The sequence below is a fragment of the Hordeum vulgare genome, chromosome 5H, assembly GCF_904849725.1.
Source record: "Hordeum vulgare subsp. vulgare chromosome 5H, MorexV3_pseudomolecules_assembly, whole genome shotgun sequence".
NCBI classification, from domain to species: Eukaryota; Viridiplantae; Streptophyta; class Magnoliopsida; order Poales; family Poaceae; genus Hordeum; species Hordeum vulgare.
This window is the reverse complement of record NC_058522.1, coordinates 513,404,717-513,421,587: the sequence shown is the minus strand read 5'-3', so window position 1 is coordinate 513,421,587 and position 16,871 is coordinate 513,404,717.

Here is a 16,871-nt window from a genome sequence, read left to right as displayed (position 1 = left end):
CTCTTATTTTCTTTTTTTCTTTTTTCCTCTTATTCTTCTTCTTCTTATTATTATTTTCTTTTTTCTTTTTTCCTCTTATTCTTCTTCTCCTTCTTCTTCTTTTCTTCTCTTCTTCTTCTTCTTCTTCTTCTTCTTATTATTATTATTCTTATTCTCTTTTTTCTTTTTCCTCTTATTCTTCTTCTCCTTCTTCTTCTTTCCTTTTTCTCTTCTTCTTCTTCTTCTTCTTCTTCTTCTTATTCTTCTTATTCTTCTTCTTCTTCTTCTTATTTTCTTTTTTCTTTTTCCTCTTATTCTTCTTCTCCTTCTTCTTGTTTTCTTCTTCTCTTCTTCTTCTTCTTCTTCTTCTTCTTGTTCTTATTTTCTTTTTTCCTCTTATTCTTCTCTTCCTCTCCTATTTTTCTTCTTCTTCTTCTTCTTTCTTCTCCTTCCCTTCCTTTTCCTTCTTCTTTTCCTTCTGCTTCTTATTTTTTCTTCTCCTTTCTCCTTCTTCTTCTTCTCCTTTCTCCTTCTTCTTCTTCTTCTTTCTCCTTCTTCTTCTTCTCCTTTCTCCTTCTTCTTCTTCTCCTTTTCTCCTTTATTAAATAGGAAACTAACCTAACTAAACCTAAACTAAACTAAAACTAAGCCAAAACCTCAGTAAAACATATAACTAATTAAACAAAAACTATTAAAAAAAAGAAGAAAGAAAACTAACCGGGGGGAGGAGGGCCGCAGGGGGAGGACGACCGCAGGGGGAGGAGAGGCCGCAGGGGGAGGAGGGCAGCAGGGGGAGGAGGGGCACAGTGAGGGGCACGAGGAGGGCGGCGGCGGTGGGGTGGGACGCTGGGGTGGGGGTGGCGGCGGCGGCGGTGGGGCAGGGAGGCCGGAGGAGGGCGCGGCGGCGGTGGTGGTGTCGGGGGTGAGAGAGAGGGGTGTCAGGGTGGAGGAGGGGGCGCAGGGCGGTCGGGGAGGAGGAGGGGGCGCAAGGCGGCTGTGGAGGAGGGTGCAGGGCGGCCGGGGTGGAGGAGGGGGCACAGGGCGGCGGTGGAGAGGGTGTAGGGCGGCCGAGAAGGAGGAGGGCGCAGGGCGGCCGAGGAGGAGGAGGGCGCAGGAAGGCGCAGGGAGGCCGGAGGAGGGCGCGGCGGCGGTGGTGGTGTCGGGGGTGAGAGAGAGGGGAGTCGGGGTGGCCGTTAGGGGGAGAGAGAGGCGCGTGGGGGTGGGGCTAACGGCCGTTAGGGGGCACCCTCTTTGCCGTCCGCCTCCCGACGGCAAAGAGCATGCAGGCAGACGGCAAAGAAAGTGGCCGTTAGGGGGGAGAGAGGGGCTGTGGGGTGGGCCGCCCATGCTCTTTGCCGTCTGCCTGCATGCTCTTTGCCGTGAGCTGGCAGACGGCAAAGAGCTGGCTGATGGCAAATAGTACCTTTGGCATCAGCCTGCTCTTTGCCGTCTGGTTTCTGGTAGCTGATGGCAAAGAGGGTCTTTGCCATCAGCCAGCAGACGGCAAAGAAGCAGCAGATGGCAAATATCTGTTTTCCAGTAGTGTTAATCTTTCAGGTGTGGTTGAATCTGACACATTCAGCTGCTAATACTCGAGAGTATCCTCTCACTTCCTTTGGTGAATCAACAAATTGGATTGAATACTCTACCCTCGAAAATTGCCTCGATCCCACGCGCTGGTGGGTAATTGCAAGACAATTTCTAATTGTTGAGCAATCGAGATAGCACTCGTCTAGCTATTGCCACAGAGTGCCAGTCAGCATTTTTCTGGCGCTGTTGCCGGGGATGTATTGCTATATTCTCTGAGTCACTTGGGATTTGTATCTCCTGATCACTATGAAGAATCTGAAAGATCCGAAGACCAAAGTCTTGCCCTCAACTACGAGGGGAGGTAAGGAATTGCCATCTAGCTCTGCACTTGATTCATCTTCAGTTATGAGTAAGTTTGGGACATCACCTCCTGCTAGAAATCTTGATATGTCGCCTGTGCTTGATGATGCTAGAGATGCTATTTTGCCTAATACTGCTAGAGATGCTATGCCTGATACTGCTTTGCCTGATACTGCTAGAGATGCTATGCCTGATACTGCTAGAGATGCTACGCCTGATACTGCTTTGACTGATACCGCTAGAGATACTATGCTTTATACTATGCCTGATGCTATGCTTGATATTGCTAGAGATACTACTTTGCCTGATGTTCCACTAGGGGTGTTCCTTGATGCTCACATTGCTAGAGTTACTGCCAATGCTCGTGATGCTTCTGAAACCACTAATACTATTGAGATAGAACCTGCTTTTGCTCCTGCTAGATCTAGCTCTCTTAGATATGAATTGCCTGATATACGTGAGGGTTATGTTATGGAGGGAGAGATAGCTGAGGATTTTCTTGCGTGTAAGGATGCCTATGATGCTGAGAAATTACTTCTCAAGTGGAAGGAAAAATCTCTGAAAGCTAGGATGAAATACGACCCGAAGTTTGCCACTTCACCTATCTTTATCACCGATAAGGATTATGAATTCTCTGTTGATCCTGAGATAATCTCTCTAGTCGAATATGATCCTTTCCACGGTTATGAGTCTGAGACGATCGTAGCCCATCTTACCAAACTGCACGATACAGCCACCCTTTTCACTAGTGAGGAGAAGATCCGCCACTATTATATCCTTAAGCTGTTTCCTTTCTCTCTAAAGGATGATGCTAAAGCCTGGTTCACCTCTCTTGCTCTTGGATGTGTGAGTAGTCCCCAGGATATGGTCTATTACTTCTGTGAGAAATATTTCCCTGCCCATAAGAAGCAAGCTGCCTTGTAGGAAATATACAACTTTGCTCAACTCCAAGAAGAGAGTCTCCCACAAGCTTGGGGGAGGCTCGTCCAGCTACAAAATGCTTTGCCTGATCACCCTCTTAAGAAGAACGAGATACTTGATATCTTCTATAACGGACTTACCGATGCCTCTAGAGACCACCTAGATAGTTGTGTCGGTTGTGTTTTTAGGGAACGAACTGTAGAAAAAGCTGAGACCCTGCTGAATAACATCTTGATCAACGATAATGCTTGGACTATTCCCGAACCACCTCCTAAGCCAACTCCGAAGAAAATAGGTATTCTATTCCTCAGTCCTGAAGATATGCAGGAAGCCAAGAAATCTATGAAAGAGAAAGGCATTAGATCTGAAGATGTCAAAAATCTACCACCTATCGAAGAGATCCATGGTCCCGATAACCCAATACAGGTAGTAGAAGTGAATTCTCTGCGTAGGTTTGATGAGAGTGATATTACTTTTGACAAACCTGCTAGCTTATGCTTTGATGAATTTGACAACTTTGTTGCCAAACAACAGAGTTTCAATGATTATGTTAGCAGACATTTGGAACAAAGTACTCGTGTGCTCATCCATTTAAGTGCTTGTGTAGACAGAAATGTCAATGATCTGAAGCTTCTGAGTAAACATGCCTCTATGATTACTACTCAGGTAGAACAAGTACTTAAAGTTCGGAATGACTTGCTCAATGAATTAAATGACAACTCTGTGAGATTCATTACTAGAGGAGGCAAAATGACTCAAGAACCTTTGTATCCTGAAGGCCATCCTAAGAGAATTGATCAAGATTCTCAAGGAATTAACGCTGATACACCCAGTCATCCTAAGGAGAAGAAGAAGGATGATAGAAACCCACATGCTAGTTCACCAAATACTGTCACACCTGAAGAACCTAATGATATTTCTGCGTCTGATGCAGAAACACAATCTGGTGATGAACATGAACCTGTTGACAATATGGACAGTGATGTTCATAATAATGCTCAACCTAGCAATGATGAGGATGTGGAGATTGAACCTACGATTAATCCTGATAACCCACTACCTAAAAGATACGATAAGAATGACTTCACTGCTAGGAAGCATGGTAAAGAAAGGGAGCCATGGGTTCAGAGACCTATGCCCTTTCCTCCAAAGCCATCCAAGAAAAAGGATGATGAGGATTTTGAGCACTTCGTTGAGATGATAAGACCTATCTTTCTGTAGATGCGGTTAACTGATATGCTCAAAATGTCTCCGTATGCCAGGTACATGAAAGATATCGTGACTAATAAACGGAAGATACCAGATCTTGAGATCTCCACCATGCTTGCCAATTACACTTTCAAGGGTGGAACTCCTAAGAAACTTGGTGATCCCGGAGTGCCCACTATACCTTGCTCCATTAAAGGAAACTACGTAAAAACTGCCTTATGTGACCTTGGAGCCGGTGTTAGTGTTATGCCGCTCTCTCTTTATCGTAGACTTGAATTGGATAAGTTGTCACCCACTAAAATTTCTCTGCAAATGGCCAACAAATCAACTGCTTTCCCTATCGGCATTTGCGAGGATGTGCCTGTTGTGGTTGCTAACACCACTATCTTAACAGACTTTGTTATCTTGGATATTCCCGAGGACGATGCCATGGCTGTCATCCTCGGAAGACCCTTTTTAAACACTGCAGGGGCTGTTATAGATTGCAACAAAGGCAATGTCACCTTCCATGTCAACGGTAATGAGCACACAGTGCACTTTCCGAACAAACGATATCAAGTACATTGCATCAATGCTATCGAAAAGACTTCATCGATTCTTATTGGGAGCTTTGAATGCCCTATTCCTCATGTCAAGATGAAGTGTGATTTGCTTGTTGGGGAGATACATATCCCCATTGAGGTGACTTAGTGACTATTCGAAAATTCTCCGTTCTCTCTTGCGATTCGAGAAGGTTTTGTCATGAGGGCTTGATCAACCCCATTGACGGATTTCTTTTGATGACCATGAAATGGATGAATCAAAGAGTCACATACCTATGTTTTAAGCTTTCATTTTCTGTTGCTTAAAAGAAAAATGATAGATTTAGTTTAGTTTTCCCTGTTTTCTGTTTTAGCGTCCCGGAGAAAATTACCCCGAAAATAAAAGTTCTCCGATGGTCCTGAAAATCTAGTATGATTTTTTTTTGGAATATTTAAAAAATACTGGGCCTAAGAGCTGGCCTGGGGGCCTGACCAGTGGGCCACAAGCCCTGCAGCCGCCGCCCCCTGGTGGCGGCTAGCAAGCTTGTGGGGCCCACAGGGAGCCCCTCCACTCATTCCAGCTCCCATCCTCTTCTTCCACCTCGAGAAAAAATTGTTTCGCAGCTCAAACCCGTGTTCTTGCTCATTTGGCTGTGATTTTCGATCTCCTTGCTCAAAGCATCATTCTCCAAACCATTTTGGGGAAACTACTCCTTGGTAAGTGACTCCTCCATTGGTCCAATTAGTTTTTGCTCTAGTGCTTTATCCTTCGCGTATTCTTGCTACTTTGGTGACCCTGTTCTTGACCTAGAAATGTTGATTTTAGCTGGTCCCGAGTAGTTTTAGCGCGTGATACGGTCTCTAGGCACTAGTAGGAGTAGTTGCTACAAGTTGGGTTAATCTTTATTCACTTTTCTTTTCGAAGTCTCTAAAAATTTCAGAATTTTTTAGAGCTAGAAAAAGGAAAAGATGAGGAGGTTCTTGAGAGGCTCTTCAAGCCGTAACCCCAAGGAGGATGAGAGGAACCACCCCAAGTACGTAGTCCCTCGAGTCACAGAAGTTCGAGCATGCGAGTGGCCAAGTGATGAATTTTTGCGCGCCGCTGGGCTTTATGAAGACTTTTATTACTTGGTGGAGAACGCATGTCTTACTGCGTTCGTTGAAGATAAGTGCTCGCAATACCTCCTCCTCACCAATATTTTCGTTCAAAGCTTCAACTTTTATCCGAGGAAGAATCCTCCCATGGTTGAGTTCATGATATACGATGTCCCCTAGTGCATGACGCTGCAGGATTTTTGCAATGTATGCAAATTACCTTATGTTGGGGATATCCGTGACCCTCGTCCACGGGATTTGGAGGATTTCATTGGTACTATTGATGTTGGAGAGGAGAGAGGAGTGTCCCGCGCTAGAATTGCTAGCATACATTTTCCTGTGCTTCAGTACTTCTCATTATTTGTGGGAAAATGTTTGATTGGCCGTGGGGAGGCTGGATCACTTAGTTCTCCAGACCTTGCGGTTTTGCACGAAAGCCTTTATAACGATAAGACTTATAGCCTATGTGCTATAGTAGCCCAGCGGTTGAACACCAACCGTTCCAAGGGTGTCGTCTATGGAGGTATCTATGCTACCCGTCTTGCCAGACATTTTGAGATACCCGTTAGACTGGGAGAGGAAGGAGAGATGCTTCTCCCTGAGAAATATCTGGATTATGACAGCATGGTTCGCCATGATTTTCTGGATAGAGATGCTAGTAGACGGATGATCTATAACCTGGTATTTAGTCAAGGTACTCGAGAGACTATTACTTTGCCTGCTCCTTCTTTGTTTGATCTTCATGCAGGCAGGTACAATATTATGCCCTCGGACATCTACGCATATTGGGGCTTGGGCCAACCGCAGGTGCCCGTGCCCGAGCCGCCAGTCGAGTACCAGACGCCAGTTTATCAGTGGGAGCCAGAGGAGCTCACACAACAGTGGCATCCACAGTCTGCTCCAGAGTATCCCGGAGCTGGTTATTTCCCACCTTGGGAGTAGACCAAGCTAGGCCAAAAGCCTAAGCTTGGGGGAGTACGTGTTCTCATCGACTTTACATTCATGCTCATGCTTTCACTTTGTTAGCCGGTGTTTACACTTTGCCACTGTATTATCCATGCTAGTTTTTTTTTCTTGTTTTGTGTCCTTTTGAGAAAACCCAAAAATATTTTTCTTTCTTCTTTTGCTTGCTGGGAGCTTTCCCATGTAAATAGTTTTCTTTTTCTTTGGGTCAAGGTAGAAGATATTGGTTACAATGTTTAGTGGTTCTTGCATGCATACCTGTTTATATTTCAAAGAGCCATATTACTTTGTCTTCTCCTTTGTGTTTGCCTGTAGATTCAGCTTAGTCCAATGCACGAGCACTCTTATTATTGTTCACATCGTTCGATCGTGCAAATGAAAGGCAACAATGATGATATATGATGAAGTGACTGAGACTGGAAAAGCTGGTATGAACTCTATCTATTTTGTTTTTGTAAATATGACTAGCTTGTCCCAGATTTAACTTTGTTGTGAGACAACCATATTTGCATTGACAACTTAGAGATCATAGTTTCTGATGCCATGCTTATTTAGCTAGGAGCTTATAATGGTTTGTCTTGAATGCCAACATAGATTTTGAGATGACTATGATGTATTATGATAGGATGGTATTCTCCTTTGAATGATTCAAGTGGCTTGACTTGGCGCAAGTTCATGCATGTAGTTGAAACAAAATCAACATAGCCTCTATGATGTTCGTGTTCATGGTGATTTATATCCTGTTCATGCTTGCATTCAATGTTAGTCAAACTCATTGCATTTTGATGACTGTTGTCGCTCTCTAGTTGGTCGCTTCCCAGTCTTTTGCTAGCCTTCACTTGTACTAAACGGAATACTGCTTGTGCATCCACTTCCATAAACCCAAAAGTTTTTCCATGAGAGTCCACCATACCTACCTATTTGCGGTATCTACCTGCCGTTCCAAGTAAATTTGCATGTGCCATTCTCTAAACCTTCAAGAAATAATCTGTTTTGCATGCCCGAACCGCTCATGTGGTGACAGGGGGCTATTGGTATCTTCCATGCTAGGAGTGTTATCCTCGACATGTGTTTACTCACTGTCATTCATGAGAAACGGACCGGTAATTGGAATGCCCAGTTCCACGCTTAAATCGAAAACATAACTGTAAAACAAGACTCCCCCCGGATTGATGTTAGTATGGACGGTACCCGAGGATTCCGCTCACCGTGGAGTGTGATTGATTGGTGGTGGGGGAGTTAAAACTTTACTTTTCTGTTTGGGAACCGCCTATAGCATGAGTAGCATTGAAGATATTGAGAACTCTTGGTCATTGCGTTGACAATGAAAGCATGCCACCCAAAATTATTATCTCTGATTTCAAAGCTTGAGCTCTGGCACCTCTGCAAATCAATGCTTCCCTCTGCGAAGGGCCTGTCTATTTATTTTCTTGTTGAGTCATCCTCTTCTTATATAAGCACCAGTTAGCGAGCACCTCTGTCATTTTTATGCTTTGTTTTTGATTGATATTGAGTATGACTATGACTGGATCTTCGTTGCTATGAATTACAATGTTTAGTCAGCCCTTGATCTTTGAAAGTGCTGTGCATTTATATTTTGCGGTCTCAGAAAGAGCTAGCGAGATACCACCTATTCATATTGCTTCATGCTTGTTTTGATTGAAGTGTTGGTATTTGAAACTCATTATTATTTGCTCGTTAGCTGATTATGCCATTGATATTAGTTTACTGTGAGACCTTTGTATCACTTGCTTATGTGGTTAACTTGTGATCTTGCTAAAATTCTGGTTATGAGTTAGACATAGTTGCAACAACAAGATCAAACAAAGTTTGTCAAAGTTTTTCTTTCTCTCTCAGTTTGTCAACTGAGTTGCTTGAGGACAAGCAAGGTTTTAAGCTTGGGGGAGTTGATACGTCTCCATCGTATCTACTTTTCCAAACTCTTTTGCCCTTGTTTTGGACTCTAATTTGCATGATTTGAATGGACCTAACCTGGACTAACGCTGTTTTCAGCAGAATTGCCTTAGTGTTGTTTTTGTGCAGAAATGAAAGTTCTCCAAACGTCCTGAAAATTTACGGAGATTATTTCTGGAAAATATGAAAAATACCTACGCAAAGATCCACCGGAGGGGGTGGGCTAGTGGGCCACAAGCCGTGTAGCCGCCACCCCCTAGTGGCGGCTAGCAAGCTTGTGGGGCCCACGTGGCTCTGCCGCCCCCAATCTCAGCTCTATAAATTCACTTACGTCCCAGAAAAAATAAAAAGAGAAGATTTGGTCGCCTTTGCGATACGGAGGCACCGCCACATCGTGTTCTTCATCTGAAGGGCAGATCTGGAGTCCGTTTGGGGCTCCAGAGAGGGCAAATCGTCACCATCGTCATCATCAACCTTCTTCCCTCTCCAATTCCATGAAGCTCTTCGTCGTTCGTGAGTAATCTATTCGTAGGCTCGCTGGGCGGTGATGAGTAGGATGAGATCTATCATGTAATCGAGTTAGTTTTGATGGGGATTGATCCCTAGTATCCACTATGTTCTGAGATTGATGTTGCTACTACTTTGCCATGCTTAATGCTTGTCACTAGGGCCCGAGTGCCATGATTTAAGATCTGAAATTATTATGTTGTCACCAATATATGTGTGTTTTAGATCCGATCTTGCAAGTTGTAGTTACCTACTATGTGTTATGACCCGGCAACCCCGGAGTGACAATAACCGGAACCACTCCCGGTGATGATCATAGTTTGAGGAGTTCATGTGTTCACCAAGTGCTAATGTGTTGGTCCGGTTCTTTATTAAAAGGAGAACCTTAATATCCCGTAGTTTCCTTTTGGACCCCGCTGCCACGGGAGGGATGGACAATAGATGTCATGCAAGTTCTTTTCCCTAAGCACGTATGACGACACACGAAATTCATGCCTACATCACATTGACGAATGGGAGCTAGCCACATATCTCTCCGTGTTATAACTGTTGCATGATGAATATCATCCAAACAAATCACCGACCCATTGCCTACGAGTTTGTCTCACTGTTGATGTTACTTGTTTTGCTCTGCTGCTGTTACTACTGGTGTTATTGGTGTTACTTGCTACTGTTACTACTTGTTGCTGCTGCCACTACTGTTACTTTGCTTGCAGATATTAATCTTTCAGGTGTGGTTGAATCTCATACATTCAGCTGCTAATACTTGAGAGTATCCTCTCACTTCCTTTGGCGAATCAACAAATTGGGTTGAATACTCTATCCTCGAAAACTGCCTCGATCCCACGCGCTGGTGGGTAATTGCAAGACAATTTCTAATTGTTGAGCAATCGAGATAGCACTCGTCTAGCTATTGCCAGAGAGTGCCAGATCAATGTGGCAACTATAGGTTAATGGGCCACAGGTTTACTAACTGTGGATAACCTTTGAGGCATGATTTGCAATTGAGGAAGAATAGAAACGTGGTAAATGTTTTGTCATCATTGTATCTGCTTTTGTATCTGATTTTGCCTACGTACATTCTAATGTGTCTTTGCTTCGTAAACTGCATGAAAAGAGAGGACAGAAGGTAGAAGCATAGATTCCACGTGATGTTATTGCCACAGATGCTCCTATGGCAACAACTGCTGCTCCTAGGGCAGCAATTGCTGCTCCTATGGAAGCTAGGACTGCTTTCTGAGCACCCAGACCTGCACCAAGGTCTCTAGGTGGAGAAGGCACTTATTCTACTATTGGTACTTCTACTTCTACATCTACTGGTGTTGCTGCTACAAAAATGAGATCGGTGAGAGGTGGAAGAAGTGATGGAGGAGATAATGTTGCAGTAGGTAGAAGGAAGACTGAAGAGCTACTTCACAGCAAGTGGGAATGTGTAAAATTTTATGTGTGGGAGTGGTTGAAACTTTTAGTCCCGTGAACCTGTCATTTGTGAACTTTTAGTCCTCTGGAACTATGTGGATTTTTAGTCATGTGAACCTGTAATTTGTGAACCTATGTGGATTTTTAGTCCCGTGAACCTGCAATTTGTGAACCTATGTGGTAATTTGTGAACCTATGTGGTATTTTGTGAACCTATGTGGTATTGGAATCTTGTGAACCTGTAATTTGTGAACCTATGTGGTATTGGAGTCTTGTGAACCTGTAATTTGTGCACCTATGTGGTATTCTCTGAACCTGTAATTTGTGGGGTTTTGTGAATCAAGCGTGAAGCACAAATAAAGATGAATACATCAAACAACAATAGCAGATAGTACAATTAAATCATACATCAAACAACAATAGATGACAACTAAAACAAAGTAATAGCATTATCCAGCAAGAGGATTAAATCCAAATTAATTTCATCAACAACATCAAATGTCTTGTAGTTTCAGTGCCATAAATAGCAGATAGTAATACAACAACATTGAATCATCCATCACCTATCTCTTTGATCTTCCTGATCTTCCCCTTGGTGGCCTCCTTCTCTTTGAAAAGATCACCTATAGTGTACTCCAGGTAGCTTTTCTCTTGCTTCAGTTTCTCCCTCTCCTCCAACAACATGCCCCTCTCCTGCTTGATCTTGTCCATCTCCTCCACAAGCTTCACCTTCTCTTTCTTCTCTTCGTCTCTCTCCATCTCTGCTATGGCCCTTAGCACTTGATGAATGTTAGTGTCTGCTTTGTTAGCCAAGTTCTTTTTCTCAATCTGTTTCCTCAGGTCACTAATAACTAACCTTGCATTGCCTAACTGGGTAACTGCATCTTCCTTGTCAGCCACCATTTTGGGGAAGTCAACTTTAAAAAACCTAAGGTCATTTTCAATCTTCCTATTATCTTCCACTACCTTGTAGACTACTTTAGCATTATCTCATCCTATTTGTCACCTCCTCATCATACATACTCCATATGCTATTTAAAGCTTGCTTCAATGGGATTGGCCACTGAGGGTCAATCCATTCCACAAAGTTGCACTTGTGCCCATCCTATGAATGTGTGAAAAAAGGAAATAACTGATGGGGAACGTCGCATGGGAAACAAAAATTTTCCTACGCGCACGAAGACCTATCATGGTGATGTCCATCTACGAGAGGGGATGAGTGATCTACGTACCCTTGTAGATCGTACAGCAGAAGCGTTAGAGAACGCGGTTGATGTAGTGGAACGTCCTCACGTCCCTCGATCCGCCCCGCGAACAATCCCGCGATCAGTCCCACGATCTAGTACCGAACGGACGGCACCTCCGCGTTCAGCACACGTACAGCTCGACGATGATCTCGGCCTTCTTGATCCAGCAAGAGAGACGGAGAGGTAGAAGAGTTCTCCGGCAGCGTGACGGCGCTCCGGAGGTTGGTGATGATCTCGTCTCAGCAGGGCTCCGCCCGAGCTCCGCAGAAACGCGATCTAGAGGAAAAACTATGGAGGTATGTGGTCGGGCAGCCGTGAGAAAGTCGTCTCAAATCTGCCCTAAAAGCCCCATATATATAGGAGGAGGGAGGGGGACCTTGCCTTGGGGTCCAAGGGACCCTCAAGGGGTCGGCCGAGCCAAGGGGGGGAGGACTCCCCCCCCCAAACCGAGTTGGACTTGGTTTGGTGGGAGGAGTCCCCCTCCCTTCCCACTTCTTCCCTCTTTTTTTTTCTTTTCCTTTGATTTTCTTTCTCTTGGCGCATAGGCCCCTTTGGGGCTGTCCCACCAGCCCACTAAGGGCTGGTGTGTCTCCCCAAAGCCTATGGGCTTCCCCGGGGTGGGTTGCCCCCCCCGGTGAACTCCCGGAACCCATTCGTCATTCCCGGTACATTCCCGGTAACTCCGAAAACCTTCCGGTAATCAAATGAGGTCATCCTATATATCAATCTTCATTTCCGGACCATTCCGGAAACCCTCATGACGTCCGTGATCTCATCCGGGACTCCGAACAACATTCGGTAACCAACCATATAACTCAAATACGCATAAAACAACGTCGAACCTTAAGTGTGAAGACCCTGCGGGTTCGAGAACTATGTAGACATGACCCGAGAGACTCCTCGGTCAATATCCAATAGCGGGACCTAGATGCCCATATTGGATCCTACATATTCTACGAAGATCTTATCGTTTGAACCTTAGTGCCAAGGATTCATATAATCCCGTATGTCATTCCCTTTGTCCTTCGGTATGTTACTTGCCCGAGATTCGATCGTCCGTATCCGCATACCTATTTCAATCTCGTTTACCGGCAAGTCTCTTTACTCGTTCCGTAATACAAGATCCCGCAACTTACACTAAGTTACATTGCTTGCAAGGCTTGTGTGTGATGTTGTATTACCGAGTGGGCCCCGAGATACCTCTCCGTCATACGGAGTGACAAATCCCAGTCTTGATCCATACTAACCCAACTAACACCTTCGGAGATACCTGTAGAGCATCTTTATAGTCACCCAGTTACGTTGCGACGTTTGATACACACAAAGCATTCCTCCGGTTTCAGTGAGTTATATGATCTCATGGTCATAGGAATAAATACTTGACACGCAGAAAACAGTAGCAACAAAATGACACGATCAACATGCTATGTCTATTAATTTGGGTCTAGTCCATCACGTGATTCTCCCAATGACATGATCCAGTTATCAAGCAACAACACCTTGTTCATAATCAGAAGACACTGACTATCATCGATCAACTGGCTAGCCAACTAGAGGCATGCTAGGGACGGTGTTTTGTCTATGTATCCACACATGTAAATGAGTCTTCATTCAATACAATTATAGCATGGATAATAAACTATTATCTTGATACAGGAATTATAATAATAACTATACATTTATTATTGCCTCTAGGGCATAATTCCAACAGTCTCCCACTTGCACTAGAGTCAATAATCTAGCCCTCACATCACCATGTGAATTACATTGTAATAAATCTAACACCCATACAGTTCTGGTGTCGATCATGTTTTGGCCGTGGAAGAGGTTTAGTCAGCGGGTCTGCTACATTCAGATCCGTGTGCACTTTGCATATATTTACGTCCTCCTCCTCGATGTAGTCGCGGATGAGGTTGAAGCGTCGTTTGATGTGTCTGGTCTTCTTGTGAAACCTTGGTTCCTTTGCTAAGGCAATGGCACCAGTGTTGTCACAGAACAAGGTTATTGGATCCAGTGCACTTGGCACCACTCCAAGATCCGTCATGAACTGCTTCATCCAGACACCCTCCTTAGCCGCCTCCGAGGCAGCCATGTACTCAGCTTCACATGTAGAATCTGCTACGACGCTTTGCTTGGAATTGCACCAGCTTACTGCACCCCCATTAAGAATAAATACGTATCCGGTTTGCGACTTAGAGTCGTCCGGATCTGTGTCAAAGCTTGCATCGACGTAACCTTTTACGGCGAGCTCTTCGTCACCTCCATACACGAGAAACATCTCCTTAGTCCTTTTCAGGTACTTTAGGATATTCTTGACCGCCGTCCAGTGATCCACTCCTGGATTACTCTGGAACCTACCTGCCATACTTATGGCCAGGCTAACATCCGGTCTAGTGCACAGCATTGCATACATGATAGAGCCTATGGCTGAAGCATAGGGGACGGAGCGCATATGCTCTCTATCTTCATCAGTTGCTGGGCACTGAGTCTTACTCAATCTCGTACCTTGTAACACTGGCAAGAACCCTTTCTTGGACTGTTCCATTTTGAACCTCTTCAAAACTTTATCAAGGTATGTGCTTTGTGAAAGTCCTATCAGGCGTTTTGATCTGTCCCTATAGATCTTAATGCCTAGTATGTAAGCAGCTTCTCCTAGGTCCTTCATAGAGAAACTTTTATTCAAGTAACCTTTTATGCTCTCCAAAAGCTCTACGTTGTTTCCAATAAGTAGTATGTCATCCACATATAATATTAGAAACGCCACAGAGCTCCCACTCACTTTCTTGTAAATACAAGATTCTCCAACCACTTGTATAAACCCAAATGCTTTGATCACCTCATCAAAGCGTTTGTTCCAACTCCGAGATGCTTGCACCAGTCCATAAATGGATCGCTGGAGCTTGCACACCTTGTCAGCATTCTTAGGATCGACAAAACCTTCGGGTTGCATCATATACAACTCTTCCTTAAGGAAACCGTTAAGGAACACCGTTTTGACATCCATCTGCCAGATTTCATAATCGAAAAATGCAGCTATTGCTAACATGATTCTGACGGACTTAAGCATCGCTACAGGTGAGAAGGTCTCATGGTAGTCAACTCCTGGAACTTGTGAAAAACCCTTTGCCACAAGTCGAGCTTTATAAACGGTCACATTACCGTCAGCGTCCGTCTTCTTCTTAAAGATCCATTTGTTCTGAATAGCCTTGCGGCCCTCAGGTAGTATCTCCAAAGTCCACACTTTGTTCTCATACATGGATCCTATCTCGGATTTCATGGCTTCTAGCCATTTGTTGGAATCTGGGCCCACCATTGCCTCTTCATAATTCGCAGGTTCATTGTTGTCTAACAACATGATCGATAAGACGGGATTACCGTACCACTCTGGAGCAGCACGTGATCTCGTCGACCTGCGTGGTTCAACAGAAACTTGAACTGGAGTTTCATGATCATCATCATTAACTTCCTCCTCAACCGGCGTCGCAACGACAGAGGTTTCCCCTTGCCCTGCGCCACCATCCAGAGGGATGAGAGGTTCGACAACCTCGTCAAGTTCTATCTGCCTCCCACTCAATTCTCTCGAGAGAAACTCCTTCTCGAGAAAAGTTTCGTTCTTAGCAACAAACACTTTGCCCTCGGATTTGAGATAGAAGGTGTACCCAACCGTCTCTTTTGGGTAACCTATGAAGACGCACTTTTCCGCTTTGGGTTCCAGCTTTTCAGGCTGAAGCTTTTTGACATAAGCATCACATCCCCAAACTTTAAGAAACGACAACTTTGGCCTTTTGCCATACCACAGTTCGTATGGTGTCGTCTCAACGGATTTCGATGGTGCCCTATTTAAAGTGAATGCAGCTGTTTCTAATGCATAACCCCAAAATGATAACGGCAAATCAGTAAGAGACATCATAGATCGCACCATCTCTAACAAAGTACGATTACGACGTTCGGACACACCATTACGCTGTGGTGTTCCAGGCGGTGTTAACTGCGAAACAATTCCACATTGTTTTAAGTGAGTACCAAACTCGAAACTCAGATATTCACCCCCACGATCAGACCGTAGGAACTTGATCTTCTTGTTACGATGATTTTCTACTTCACTCTGAAATTGCTTGAACTTTTCAAATGTTTCAGACTTGTGCTTCATCAAGTAGACATAACCATATCTACTTAAATCGTCAGTGAAGGTGAGAAAATAACGATATCCGCCGCGTGCCTCCACGCTCATTGGACCACACACATCGGTATGTATGATTTCCAATAAGTCACTTGCACGCTCCATTGTCCCGGAGAACGGAGTCTTAGTCACCTTGCCCATGAGGCATGGTTCGCACGTGTCAAGTGAATCAAAGTCAAGTGACTCCAAAAGTCCATCAGCATGGAGTTTCTTCATGCGCTTTACACCAATATGACCCAAGCGGCAGTGCCACAAAAATATGGCGCTATCATTGTTTACTCTAACTCTTTTGGTCTCAATGTTATGTATATGCGTATCGCTATCGAGATTCAATATGAACAATCCTCTCACATTCGGTGCATGACCATAAAAGATGTTACTCATAGAAATAGAACAACCATTATTCTCAGACTTAAAAGAGTAACCGTCTCGCAATAAACAAGATCCAGATATAATGTTCATGCTCAACGCAGGCACTAAATAACAATGATTTAAGTTCATCACTAATCCCGATGGTAGTTGAAGTGACACTGTGCCGACGGCGATTGCATCAACCTTGGAACCGTTTCCTACGCGCATCGTCACTTCGTCTTTCGCCAGCCTTCGTCTATTCCGCAGTTCCTGCTTCGAGTTGCAAATGTGAGCAACAGAACCGGTATCAAATACCCAGGCACTACTACGAGAGCCGGTTAAGTACACATCAATAACATGTATATCAAATATACCTGATTTTTCTTTGCCCGCCTTCTTATCTGCCAGATACTTGGGGCAATTGCGCTTCCAGTGACCCATACCCTTGCAATAGAAGCACTCTGTTTCAGGCTTAGGTCCAGCCTTGGGTTTCTTCGGCGGATTGGCAACAGGCTTGCCGCTCTTCTTCGAATTGCCCTTCTTGCCTTTGCCGTTTCTCTTGAAACTAGTGGTCTTGCTCACCATCAACACTTGATGCTCTTTACGGAGTTCAGACTCTGCGACTTTCAGCATCGCAAACAAGTCGCCGGGAGACTTGTTCATCCCTTGCATGTT